Genomic DNA, 13387 nt, shown 5'->3' on the forward strand with positions numbered 1-13387 from the left:
GGAAAACTTAAGGCTTCTACTTTTTGAAGGATTCATAAACAAATAAGAAAAATATGAAAACAATAGAACAAATAGGTTAAATATTTTTCTAAAATGTTCAAAAATATCCTATCCATAACAAAATGATACCTTCAAATATATTTCTTTATAAAAATTTACATCTTAGTTTTTTTGATGCCCTGGTAAAATGTTGAAAATTGTCATTGTAAGGCAATCATAAGTACTAAAAAATGCATGGCAAATTAGTTTCTTTTCTGAGAAGATATTCTTTGTTACATCATCGAATAATTGTATTTTAATAGCGAATTTCATTAGTATATTAAAACAGCATAAGCATCGAATATTAAAAATAGTATACAATTTTTTTCTATGTCTTGAACTTTTTTTCAGTTTCTTGATGAAATATAACGAAACTGTTTATACAGAAAATAAAATTAGAAATGTTTATTTTGCAATGGGTTGTCATTGATAGCCTTGTTATATAAAATCATCTCGTAATATGGTATTAATAATAGTGACAGGCTGATTGACACTAAGTTTTTTTGTCCAGCGAATTTTGTTATTTTAATCTTTTGTTTTATTTTTATAAGTTTTTATTTACTATTTGTTTCGGTTAATTTAATTTTTCTTCTTCTTCTTCCTGCACGATATCCTCATTGGACGTTGTCAATCATTCTGACCCTCCTAAATTTGTTTACAACGATCCTAAACAGTTCTAAAGATATTTTACCCGTGCACTGTCTCAGATTTTTCAGCCAAGAGATTCGTCTTCTACCCGTCCCTCTGCTTCATTTTAATTTATCCTGCATGATAACTTGTATAATTAACAATACCACTGCCTAGGGTAATTGCGAAGTGGATTGAGTAGCTCTGCGTTTACCATAGGTGGTCCCAAGTCCGGATAAAATGTGAAAGGTGATGGACAAGGTTAGCAACGCACCAATCGTAAAAACGAATACTGCTCAAAGAAACGATGTAAAGCCACGGAACCGGATTGATACTATGAAAAAAAAAATCACGGCAAGAAGAGAAGGACAAGCGAAAAATATCCAAAACCCAGATGAGAATTACTACATGGAATCATGGAATATCAGATCGCTTAACTCAAGGCACCAAGTGTTGAAAGAGAAACAAATAGACATTTGCGCTCTACAAGAAACAAAAAACAAAGAAAAAGGACAATCAAAATTAAGTGAATACATACTAATCTACAGTGGAGTAGCAAAAGAAAACAGGGCCAAAGAAGGTGTAGCCTTACTAATACACCAAAGGTACCAAAATCACATCACAGAGGGTCAATAAATATCAGAAAGGATTGTCACGGCAAATATAAGAATTGAACATCAGCGAAGTGTACAGGAAAATAACAATCCTCAAACAATAGGGGATATGACGAATTACAACAAGTAGTAGATTAAGTCAGAGGGGAGATGATAATATTGGGGGATCTTAACGTTCAAATACGTAATTAAGTAATACCAGGAATTAAGCAAGAACATAACGAGAATGTTATGTTGAGAAGACCAACATAAATATTCATTCAATAACACCCGTGGACAAAGATCTATAAAAGATTATGTGATAACCAACAAAGACATACATCCATCAAAAATAATCGACTTAAGCTGCCTTAACTCAGCAGATGTAGGTAGCGACCATAAACTAGTATTACGTAAAATTAGAATCATCCTGAAATTTATACACCCAAGAGAGCGGCGCCATCACAAACAAAATCAAAGTCGAACGACTAAATTCGAAATCCACGGAATACTTATACAGAAAAGGAATATCGGAGAAGATCGCTGGGAATGAAATATTAGAAAACGATAACATCGAAAAACGCCAGAAAAAGCTCAAAAATAACATAACTAATGCAACAAGAAAATCACTTGGAGAGAGAAAGTGAAGACAAAATATGAAGAAGAGAAGAAAGCCTTTTTACAATACAGAACATAACAAACCCAACAGGCATTCAACCACTATAAACGGATAATAAATGAAACGACTGGGACGAAAACAACTTAAAATAATCTGCTATGCAGACGACGCAATACTACTTTCTCAGAGTAAAGATGATTTACAACGTATGCTTCACTAATTTAATATCATTGGCAGAAAATTTAACATGGTAATTTCCCCAAAAAAGATAAAGTGCATGGTCCTAACAGCAAATTTACTAAAATGTAAATTGAAGCAGTAACGATAGATAATAGAACAAGTAATTATCTGGCTACGGAAAGCTCGAAACAGAAGTGGAAGATCAAGTGAATAGAGCAAACAGAGCCGCAGGTTGCCTGAATAAAACACTATGGAGAAATACAAATATCGAGAAAGAAATAAAAGGCAGAATTTACAAAACAGTCATCAGATCAATAATGATATATGCGGCAGAAATACGACCTGACACAGACAGAACAAAAAGGATATTAGAAACAGCAGAGATAAAAACACTTGAAAAATTGATGGTAAAACACTATGGGACAGAGCTACAAGTACAGATATGCGACGTAGATGCAAGGTGGAGAATATCAATGACTGGGTAATAAATAGAAGAGTAGAATATAACGATTATATAAGCCTTATGACAACAAATAGAGTAGTAAAGACGGCAAGAGATGGGTCCCCACTAGGAAGACGATCAGTAGGAAGACCACGAAAACGATGGAACGACAACTTACAGGCACATTGAAAAACAGACTGAGTCATATCTACAAAAAAAGAAGAAGATAACTTGTAGAATGTGGTATTTTTTTTATTCTTATTGCATGACCAAACTATGAGAGTTTTCAATGTTGTACTGTACAAATTAACACAGGTTTTGGCCTATTCTTTGTAAAATATTTTCGTTTAACTTAAACTTCCACAAAAGGAAATTTTTATGTCGTTATATTTTATGTGTTCTTCTGCCAATTTATTTATTTTTAAATGAATACTTTATTCCGCAATTTCCTGTTGCATTTAATTGTGATTTTTTTTAAAATATCTTAAACCATTTTCTTTTATGTCAACGGAATACAAATTTTGTTTTTGGAAATATTTCTAATTTTTTTTACAATATTTGTAAATATGCTTGTTTATCATAAAACTGTAAAAATTGGGACATAAATAAATTATATTTGCAATATTTACCGGGGTATATTTTAAGCCTTGTTCTAATAACATCCGTTAGAGCATTTAGTATATTAAAAACCGCAACATTAAACATTTTGTAAAAGGCAAAAAGCATAATAACAACATTTTAAAATGCAATCGCAACTGAATTATTAAAACCAGACATCCTGCGAAGGGGCGGCAATCTCCCCTATCGAGTCGTTGAACCCCCACCCCTTCATCGACGAGGCGCACGTCGATAATAAGACTATAGGGGTTGTATATGTATGTCGCGCAACACTAACACTAGGCAGCCTATTTGTACTTTTTCTTTAACAATATAGGGGCAAAAACAATATTTTATTAGTTTATCGACAATCGTAGCGTGCAACAAAGACTAATATTATGTGTGTGAGAGTAAAATCCGCAGAAATCTGCAGTGGTGCGAATCAGGAATCTTGTGAAATCGTAAAATGACAGCCAGTAATTCTCCTTGTCGGGATACTCTATTTTTGTTGTAAATAAACGCACCCTCAAACGAGGATTTTCGTTCGAGATCTAGTGTACCGTTTAATTTTTGTGAAAATATTCGTTCGAGTGGGATTTTCAAGTGTCGGAAGTTGTGTTTAGTGTTCCCGTTTTCACCACAGTACGCCATTTTGCAATTTCCTTTAGGCGTATACAGTTTATGTTGATGTCGGGTTTAGGCTGGAATTTGGTGGTACTTTTTCGGAATGTTGAGGTGGATTGATGCTGTTTAAGTTTCTTCAGAAGGTATTTATGCCACCTTTCTTTTATTTTTAACGAGTTTGTGTTCAAGACGTGCTATATTTGGCGGACAGATGTTTTTGACATAATATGCGCAGATTTTATATGCTAAGAATTTCCTTTCTATAACCTTGTGTAGATTGTTGCTAAAACGTTTAAATAAAACAGAAATGCAGATATTTTAAACCAAAAAGATCATAACTGTATATTAGTAAACATAAATAGTAGCGTTTTTTGTTTGGATACATTTGCGTTTGGACATTATGACGATATGTACTAACGTCAAGTGAAACATCAGCCTGGTAATTGATTATTTGTATGCAAATTTGCCGTGTATAATTTTATGTTTTGCGAATAAGCAGCGAGTCAAAACTGCTGTATAAAAACACCAAATGTAAATATGAAACATTGATTTATTCTAAATAACTGCATTTTCAAGCTTAGGATATATTAATCAATAAACCGTGGGCAGAATTAAACACTTTTAAAATTTAATATACAAATTTTTGTACTAGATTGCCTTTAGGCGTGTGTGCTACAATGTTATTGAAGCCTAAAAAGCCTCTTGCCTGAAAAAGTCTTTTGAAACAAATCTTGGCATTTAATGAGATCTAAACTTTATTTGAGTTGTGATTAGAATGAAATATTCTTAACTAGCCGAGTGATTTTACAGTTTGCTTTAAATGATTAAGGAATGCTTATTTAGCGTTTTTCCGTTTAGTGTTATATTTGTTTCAGGATATTTGCAGGTTTTTTCTTTGAATTAAATTTAAAATCTCAGTGTTTTAGTTTTTATTCTTGTTTTATTTGATTTTTTTATAAATATGTTATACAGAGACTATATTTCTTTGATAAATCTTACCTTTTACTTTTATATCAGTATAATTTTAAATTATTATTTAACCATCTTGCTTCGCAATTTATGGAGTCAACCAATATTAAAAATTCAATTTATAAATATAAATGAATCGGTCAATTTAAAAAGGTGCTACCTCCACTTTTTTAAATTTCACAGGAGAGGTAAGAAACTTCTCATCTTCATTGCTATTAATAACTTAAATGTTTTTATGTATTTTTTGGTTTTATGATTTACTATACAAACCGAGGAATATTATAAAAAGATATTTTTTAATTTTAAAAGACCTAGAAACCCAAATTTTTGTAAAAGAGATGACCCGTTTTCAAAAAGAACAGGTAATAAAAGTAAAAATAGTCAATATAATATGAATATTGTTTATTAGAAACATTAAACTGCTACTCTAAATTTAGAAAAAAAAAACAAAAAGAGTTCAAATAAATAAGTATAATTTAATTGTCTCCTTGTTCCGCTTCTTCGGCACTGGTAGTAGACCATTCACAGATCATGTTGTAGAATGGCTTGTGATTATCTGGAATGTCTTGTAAAAGTTTTTAATTTTTTTTATGTTTATCGGAATTTTCCCCTGATAGGCAGGAAGATTTTGATGATCAGGTACACACATGGGTGAGCTGCCCTTTTGTTGAGTTTTTAAATGTTGAAAGCGTTTTTCAAGAAGGCCATTATGAACTTCTTTACCAAAGCTTCCTGTGGAACTTATTTTTTTAAATCTAGTCACCATTTTTTAAAAGCAGCTACATCTATATCAGTAATATCTCTAATATCAAATTTATTATGACTAGATGAAGACACGATTAAATCTTCATATTCTTCTACAGAGAAAATCCTGTCGTAGCAACGATTTTTTCTTTTAACGGTACTGAAATCTCTTGCCACAATCATTAAATAAGTGGCCTCGTTGTGGAAAGTAAATAGTAATTTTTTTGAACTTCTCGGTCATTATAAGGACCAGAAGATATCGAATATTAGTATTATTGCGATTCTGACCTGGACATCCGTCACAAAAGAGATGCAGCTCTTTAAAGTTTTCTGGAATTTTGTTGTTTATATAGTCATCTAAAAAAGAGCAAACTTCATCGGGGCCTCTGTGTCCTTCGCCTTTGTGGTAAGAGTAAAAGGTTCCTTTGTTAGTTTTAAGATTGTGTATTTTGATTCCTCATACCATTTTTCCGTTTTAAAGGAGGAGATTTACTTACACTACTATCACTACAAGGACCCTTAAGCTAGCGGGGACAAATGAACACAATCCAATTTAACGTACGTAATATTTTTTTAACCATTTTTCACTAATTTATTACCACCCTAATAATTTTTCACCACCAAACCAACCTTCTGCGATTCTGCTGGTTTCAGGTTCAAGCTAGCAGAATTCAGAAAAACATAATAAACCATTATACTGTGGGTAGGATGGATATAAAAAACCCATTATACTGTGGGTGGGTATAACTCGCCGTTCATTTTGAAAATGGGTTATCTCAAAAGATGACTGGTTTTCAAACTGAACTGGTTTGTGGGGTATGCTGTATTTACGGTAATAATAATGAAAGTTGACCCGTTTTTATATGGAATAGACTCGTCTACGTGTATTAAATAGAAATTCGACAGAAAGTGGAAATGTCAAAAAAGTTGAGATGATCCCTTTTCATAATGACCGATTTAATTAAAGACTGACTTTCTTAGTTATTTCATAACTTATTGATTTCCTTATCATAAATGTTTGGATGGCATCGTAAGTGCATTTCCAAATAAGGAAGTGTGATTTGTAGTGAAAAACTTAGGGAAAGTTAACTGACGAATCAGATATGATAATTAAATAAACTAGTTAATTTACAGGTTTATTTAATACAATTATGAAAGTTGGACAAATGCCAGACGAATGGATAAGCAGTATATTAGTAACTGCTTACAATAACAAGGGAAATATATAACAATGTGCAAACTACAGAGCCATAAAACTACTTAGTGACACCATGAAAATATGGGTGAGAGTAATTGAGGGGGTCAGAGGCATAGTCGTCCAAGTCTCAATATATGACTTTCGAGAAAATCGACATAAGAATTAGTTTGTTTTTTATAAAATCTACACATATTTATTTATAAAACTGCTAATATTATGTTTTTATAGTATGTTTTTACATACTATTCAATTAATTTGAAGGTATTCAATCTTCAACGTTATAGTAATAATATCAGATTATTGTATTGTATGTGATACTTTTAAAAAAATTTTATTTAAAAAATTTGCTTTATAAAATGTATATCACAGAACGTTTTCGGAATAACTATTCCATCATTCGTGCTATCTAGATGTACATATTACGATGATTAACTTTGATATTTAAAAACTATAATGTTTAAGTTATAAAAGGAATTGATCACATGGCAACGTAGGACTCCACTGGGGTTACTGGTCCTTAAACGAAGTGTCTGTGAGGAGTTGTTGATCACACTTTTATTTTACTGCTACCAAAGACTATAAAATAGTTTTTCAACACTTTCTACATACAAAAAGTATTGTTTTTGTATTTTCTTACTTTGAGGGTTTGAATAATGAAGATTTAGCTTGTTTCTAACTTCCAACGTTTCGAATTTGGTTTTAATGGACATAATCAGGACAACTGTTGGGATAGTTGTTAATGAAATAAAAAATCACCTGACTTTAAACATAATTACTATTTTAATGGGAATTTTTCTAATAATTTAGTTTTACCTGACTCATTTATATTGTTAATTCAGACAAATATTATACATTTTAAAGTAGTCGACTTTAAAATGATATTGCCAATACTGTTGAGTTGCGTTCCTGGGACGACTTTATTGAAGATAGTTCATTCGAATACATGAAATTAACTTTAACTTGAGAATATCCGTCAGAAAAAATTATATTAATTTGTCTTTTAAAAGGCAAACCACATGCCACGATGACAGTAAAATCCTCTTGTCAGTGATTCCATAGTAAATCCTGAGGAAAAAACAAGAAAAAACCTCATAATACTAACCCGAAGTATTTGGTGTTACATTTAGCTTACTCTCAATAAACACCAAATTCTGATTTTATATGTTTGTTATTTAAAAAATATAAATGATGAATCCGCGATATGTTACTGACTTACTAAGAGTGGTATTTTCCTTTTATTAACTTCCTCTTTTAATGTGGGTATCCAGATCCTACTGCATTCTGCCGAGGAATTTGTGACACAATTGGCCTCATTTAGCATAATTAGACCCCTTTCTTTAATTTTTCCGTCTGTTTCCAGGACTATACTTGAATCATTTCATTGAACCCTATGTTCATTTTCCCATGCGTCGTTACATATTTGAGATCTATGAAATTCTCTATTTTATTATAAGATTAATGTTTACTTATTCTAACATTTATTGGCTAATGTTTTACCCAATTAAAACTGATCGCATTCACAAAATATATTATAAATACAATTTTTTGTTCTTTCTTGGTCATTGTTAGGTTTAGTTTTTAGATAAACTAGATCTCAATGTGTTTGTTGTTTTGAATGTTGCTAAAATGTTGAATTTATTTCCTATCTTTTTAAGTTTTTCTGATAGTCCTTTTATGTATCGTATTGTTATTTTTCTCGTATTATTCCATGTGCATCCTGTAGGATCTCGTTCTAAGTTGTTTTGTTCTATTCGGTCGATTGTTGAAAATTCCCTATTTATAAACGATAAGGGATAATCATTTTTTAATAAAATATATGTTAACAAATGTTTTTCTTCTAAAAACGAATTTTCGTTAGAACAAGCATTTTTGGCTCTATCTATCTATAAACTTAATGTAACACCAAATACTCACCATGTCGGGATAGTATTATGAGATTTTTTTCCTAGATTTTTCCTCATGATTTACTATATAATCACTAACAGGAGAATGTTACTGTCATCATGGAATGTGGTTGCCCTTTTAAAGATTACATACTATGATTTTTTATGACGGATATTCTCGAGTTAAAGTTGATTTCATGTAATCGAATGAACTATCTTACAATAAAGTCGTCCCAGGAACGCAACTCAGCAATATTGGAAATATCATTAAAGTCGTCTACTTTAAAATGTGTAATATATGTCTCGAGTTGTCAATATAAATGAGTCAGATAAAATTAAATTATTAGAAGAATTTTTCACCAAGTAACAAAAAAAAAACAAAATTAGTTTAATTTATTAATGTTTGTATTTTGAGAACGATCTCCGAAGTGGAGATTGAAACGTCAGTAAACTTATTTTAACCTTTAATTGTGGCTGATTCTCATTAAAATAGTAATTACTTTAAAATGCCACAAGAAAATAGTTTCAGAACAATACTGAAGAAGCTAAGAAACTTTAAACATATTATTACCTTATCTCAAGGATTCTAACATATTAGATAACAGGTTATGCATTACCAGACTGAATGATGCCTTCAAAAGTATCTGATTCATCTTCAGTTCTTCCTTGGATGGTCATTACTTAGTCTTCGTGAGATAAATCATCATCATCATCCAGCCTCAAGAGTCCACTGCTGAACATAGGCCTCTTCCTCATGTTTCCAACCCCGTCTATCTTGCGCCGCTCTCATCCAGTTTTTATCGAGTCTTCTTAAATCGTCAGTCCATCTTGTAGGTGGTCGACCGACGCTTCTCTTGTCTTCCCTTGGCCTCCATTCCAATAACCTCTTTGTCCATCGCCCATCTGTCATTCTGGCTATGTGTCCTGCCCATCTCCATTTTAGTCTGGCTATCTTCTCGATGATGTCAGTCACTCCGGTTCTTCTCCTGATGTCTTCATTGGTTATTCTGTCTCGCAGAGTTATTCCTAACATGGACCGCTCCATTCTTCTCTGCGTGACTCTCAGTTTGGTAGCTGCTGCTTTTGTTAAGGTAAGTGTTTCTGCTCCGTACGTCAAGACTGGGAGGACGCACTGATCAAATACCTTTCTCTTTAGGCATGTGGGCAGTTCACTTTTAAAAGTTTCTCTCAGTTTTCCAAATGCATGAGATAAAATTCGTGATGTATTGGCGGGATGAACGGTAAAAGCTGCCGTGTAAGATATTTTATTTTGTAGATTTTATTTTTGGCTGTTCACACAGCGCGCGTAAAACTAATTTAATTGGTCAGCCATATGACTTCTTCTTCTTTAGGTATAAGCGAGGTTCCTACAGCTCTGCCGCTTCTCGCATTTCGACCGCTATCGTTTTCTGTCCATCCATTCATCTTCTTTGACGGCTTTATCTCTCATTATGTACCGTACATTTTCTTCCCAGGCAACTGAAGGCCTTTCCCTTCTTCTTTGTTATGGTATGTAATTTAAAGCTTTCTTTGGCCATCTATCTTCATTTATTCATTTCACGTGACCATACCACACTAGTTCATTCCTGATAGGATCTTTTTTGGATACACCATATGCTCTCCTTAGAAAATCCATTTCTACTACTTCTATTCTTTTTCTATTTTTTTTTTTCGTAATCTGCCAAACTGCTGCCTCATAAGTCATAATAGGCTCTACCAAGGTTCGATGGATTGTTCGCTTCTTGTCTAATATCTTTAGACCATAGTAGAGAGTTTAGAATGTGTACCGCTTTTCTTCCCGGCTGCGTTCTGTTTTCGATGTCACTTTTGGTAGTGCCTTGTTTAGATATTATAGATCCGAGATATTTATATTCATTGCATGTTTTTGAGTATCTAATTTCTAACCATGAATCTTCTTCATCATCTCGTATATTAAGGAGATCTAGATCTAGATCTAAAATTTTGAAAGGAAAGAATGTACTGTAAACAGTTTTATAACAAAGTTTAAAGGGTTTATCTGTTTCAAAACGTAACCAGGTCATTCTGTTAGGCCCTTGTAGAAGATTTTTATTAACTAAATTATCTATAAGAGATATGGATTTAAAATCTTCTCTTTGTATTTTTACAACAGTAAATTTTCGGCTGACTTCAGCCACAAGACTCATCCAATCTATGGGGATGAAAAAATGAGTAAATTTTCTTTTTGTCTTTTCAATAAGAGCAAAATCCTTATCACACTCCATGAAAGAATGTCCGGAGAAACCAAAAAACGATGGTCTATTGTTTCAATACGAGTGTTTTGTACAATATACATCTAGAATTTCACTAAAGACATCTAAGTGTGTGACGTTTTGTGGCAAACTTTTAATATAATTGAGAAGGCTCCACAATACGTCCTGGAACCTTTCGAACCTTGTCTTCATGCCACATGTACATGGTACCCATACCAGATGCTAAATCATGAATTCCCAAAAAAGTAAAAAACCTTGTTACAAGTTAGGTAGGGTGTGGGTAAGGATTTTTGTAAATCAAAACGCTCTACGCTCAGGATGTTGTTGTGTTGTGCAATATTTTTGGCTGCATATTTTAAAGATTTTTCTGCTTGTGCTTTCCTCAAGGCATGTCATATTCTTGTGCTAAACGTATACAATCGGGAGATTTTTCATCATGTAATTTGTTTTGATTTTCAAGACTTTCGCACTTTGTTCAAGTATCGGAGTAAGGTTTATAAAAACGCAAGTTGAACTGTTTATTGAACACATCCAGATAGATACTGATTTTTACCACCGTTTCTTTTCGTTCTGTACAAAATTACAAGTACAGCTTGAACATTTTTACTACATTTAGACTTGGAGATAAATATTTTTTATTTGGATTGTGCCGTCTGGTATAGTGACTCACTGATCTGGTGAATGAGTTAATGTGTCCGTCCATTAATTTCATACGAGAGTCTTTGATTTTATTTGCTGGTTTTTAACGACCTCTTACATAGATCAACCTGAGCGACACCAGTTTCTCGGTTCTTTTTAATGGTGTTATAAAATGCTTCTAGCAATTATAAAGGTGCAAATAGTTTTTTGTGTCGTGAAGTTGGCCCTGTGCATTTTAAGATGACATTTCTGAAAACATGCAGCAATGAAAGCAATTTGAAAATCCAATTGTTCATTCTTGCAAAGTTCCAGAAATCAGTAAAAAATTGCTTATCGTTTTAAAAAATTTTACTGATTTTTGACAATGAACCTTTCCTCAATGTCCAACATATTTTTTACTCCGCCATTTCTTGGTCTATATTCTATTGTCTAATCTTTGATTTTATTTGCTGGTTTTTAACGACCTCTTACATAGATCAACCTGAGCGACACCAGTTTCTCGGTTCTTTTTAATGGTGTTATAAAATGCTTCGAGTCATTATAAAGGTGCAAATAGTTTTTTGTGTCGTGAAGTTGGCCCTGTGCATTTTAAGATGACATTTCTGAAAACATGCAGCAATGAAAGCAATTTGAAAATCCAATTGTTCATTCTTGCAAAGTTCCAGAAATCAGTAAAAAATTGCTTATCGTTTTAAAAAATTTTACTGATTTTTGACAATGAACCTTTCCTCAATGTCCAACATATTTTTTACTCCGCCATTTCTTGGTCTATATTCTATTGTCTAATCTTTGATTTTATTTGCTGGTTTTTAACGACCTCTTACATAGATCAACCTGAGCGACACCAGTTTCTCGGTTCTTTTTAATGGTGTTATAAAATGCTTCTAGCAATTATAAAGGTGCAAATAGTTTTTTGTGTCGTGAAGTTGGCCCTGTGCATTTTAAGATGACATTTCTGAAAACATGCAGCAATGAAAGCAATTTGAAAATCCAATTGTTCATTCTTGCAAAGTTCCAGAAATCAGTAAAAAATTGCTTATCGTTTTAAAAAATTTTACTGATTTTTGACAATGAACCTTTCCTCAATGTCCAACATATTTTTTACTCCGCCATTTCTTGGTCTATATTCTATTGTCTAATCTTTGATTTTATTTGCTGGTTTTTAACGACCTCTTACATAGATCAACCTGAGCGACACCAGTTTCTCGGTTCTTTTTAATGGTGTTATAAAATGCTTCGAGTCATTATAAAGGTGCAAATAGTTTTTTGTGTCGTGAAGTTGGCCCTGTGCATTTTAAGATGACATTTCTGAAAACATGCAGCAATGAAAGCAATTTGAAAATCCAATTGTTCATTCTTGCAAAGTTCCAGAAATCAGTAAAAAATTGCTTATCGTTTTAAAAAATTTTACTGATTTTTGACAATGAACCTTTCCTCAATGTCCAACATATTTTTTACTCCGCCATTTCTTGGTCTATATTCTATTGTCTAATCTTTGATTTTATTTGCTGGTTTTTAACGACCTCTTACATAGATCAACCTGAGCGACACCAGTTTCTCGGTTCTTTTTAATGGCGTTATAAAATGCTTCGAGTCATTATAAAGGTGCAAATAGTTTTTTGTGTCGTGAAGTTGGCCCTGTGCATTTTAAGATGACATTTCTGAAAACATGCAGCAATGAAAGCAATTTGAAAATCCAATTGTTCATTCTTGCAAAGTTCCAGAAATCAGTAAAAAATTGCTTATCGTTTTAAAAAATTTTACTGATTTTTGACAATGAACCTTTCCTCAATGTCCAACATATTTTTTACTCTGCCATTTCTTGGTCTATATTCTATTGTCTAATCTTTGATTTTATTTGCTGGTTTTTAACGACCTCTTACATAGATCAACCTGAGCGACACCAGTTTCTCGGTTCTTTTTAATGGTGTTATAAAATGCTTCGAGTCATTATAAAGGTGCAAATAGTTTTTTGTGTCGTGAAGTTGGCCCTGTGCATTTT

General features: G+C 32.5%; 1 protein-coding gene across 2 annotated transcripts in view; it reads left to right on the forward strand.

Moving 5' to 3' along the window:
* Positions 1 to 3381: 3381 nt before the first annotated feature.
* Positions 3382 to 13387, forward strand: part of rho-5 (rhomboid-5) — a 693122-nt gene continuing 683116 nt past the window's right edge. Inside the window, exon 1 of one of the 2 annotated variants that reach the window (XM_072526724.1) lies at positions 3382 to 3864. The gene's annotated coding sequence lies outside the window, so the exon portion shown is untranslated. The remainder of the gene's footprint in view (positions 3865 to 13387) is intronic. The other variant, XM_072526726.1, reaches the window with a different exon arrangement.

Source organism: Diabrotica undecimpunctata, chromosome 3 (genome assembly GCF_040954645.1).
Source record: "Diabrotica undecimpunctata isolate CICGRU chromosome 3, icDiaUnde3, whole genome shotgun sequence".
NCBI classification, from domain to species: Eukaryota; Metazoa; Arthropoda; class Insecta; order Coleoptera; family Chrysomelidae; genus Diabrotica; species Diabrotica undecimpunctata.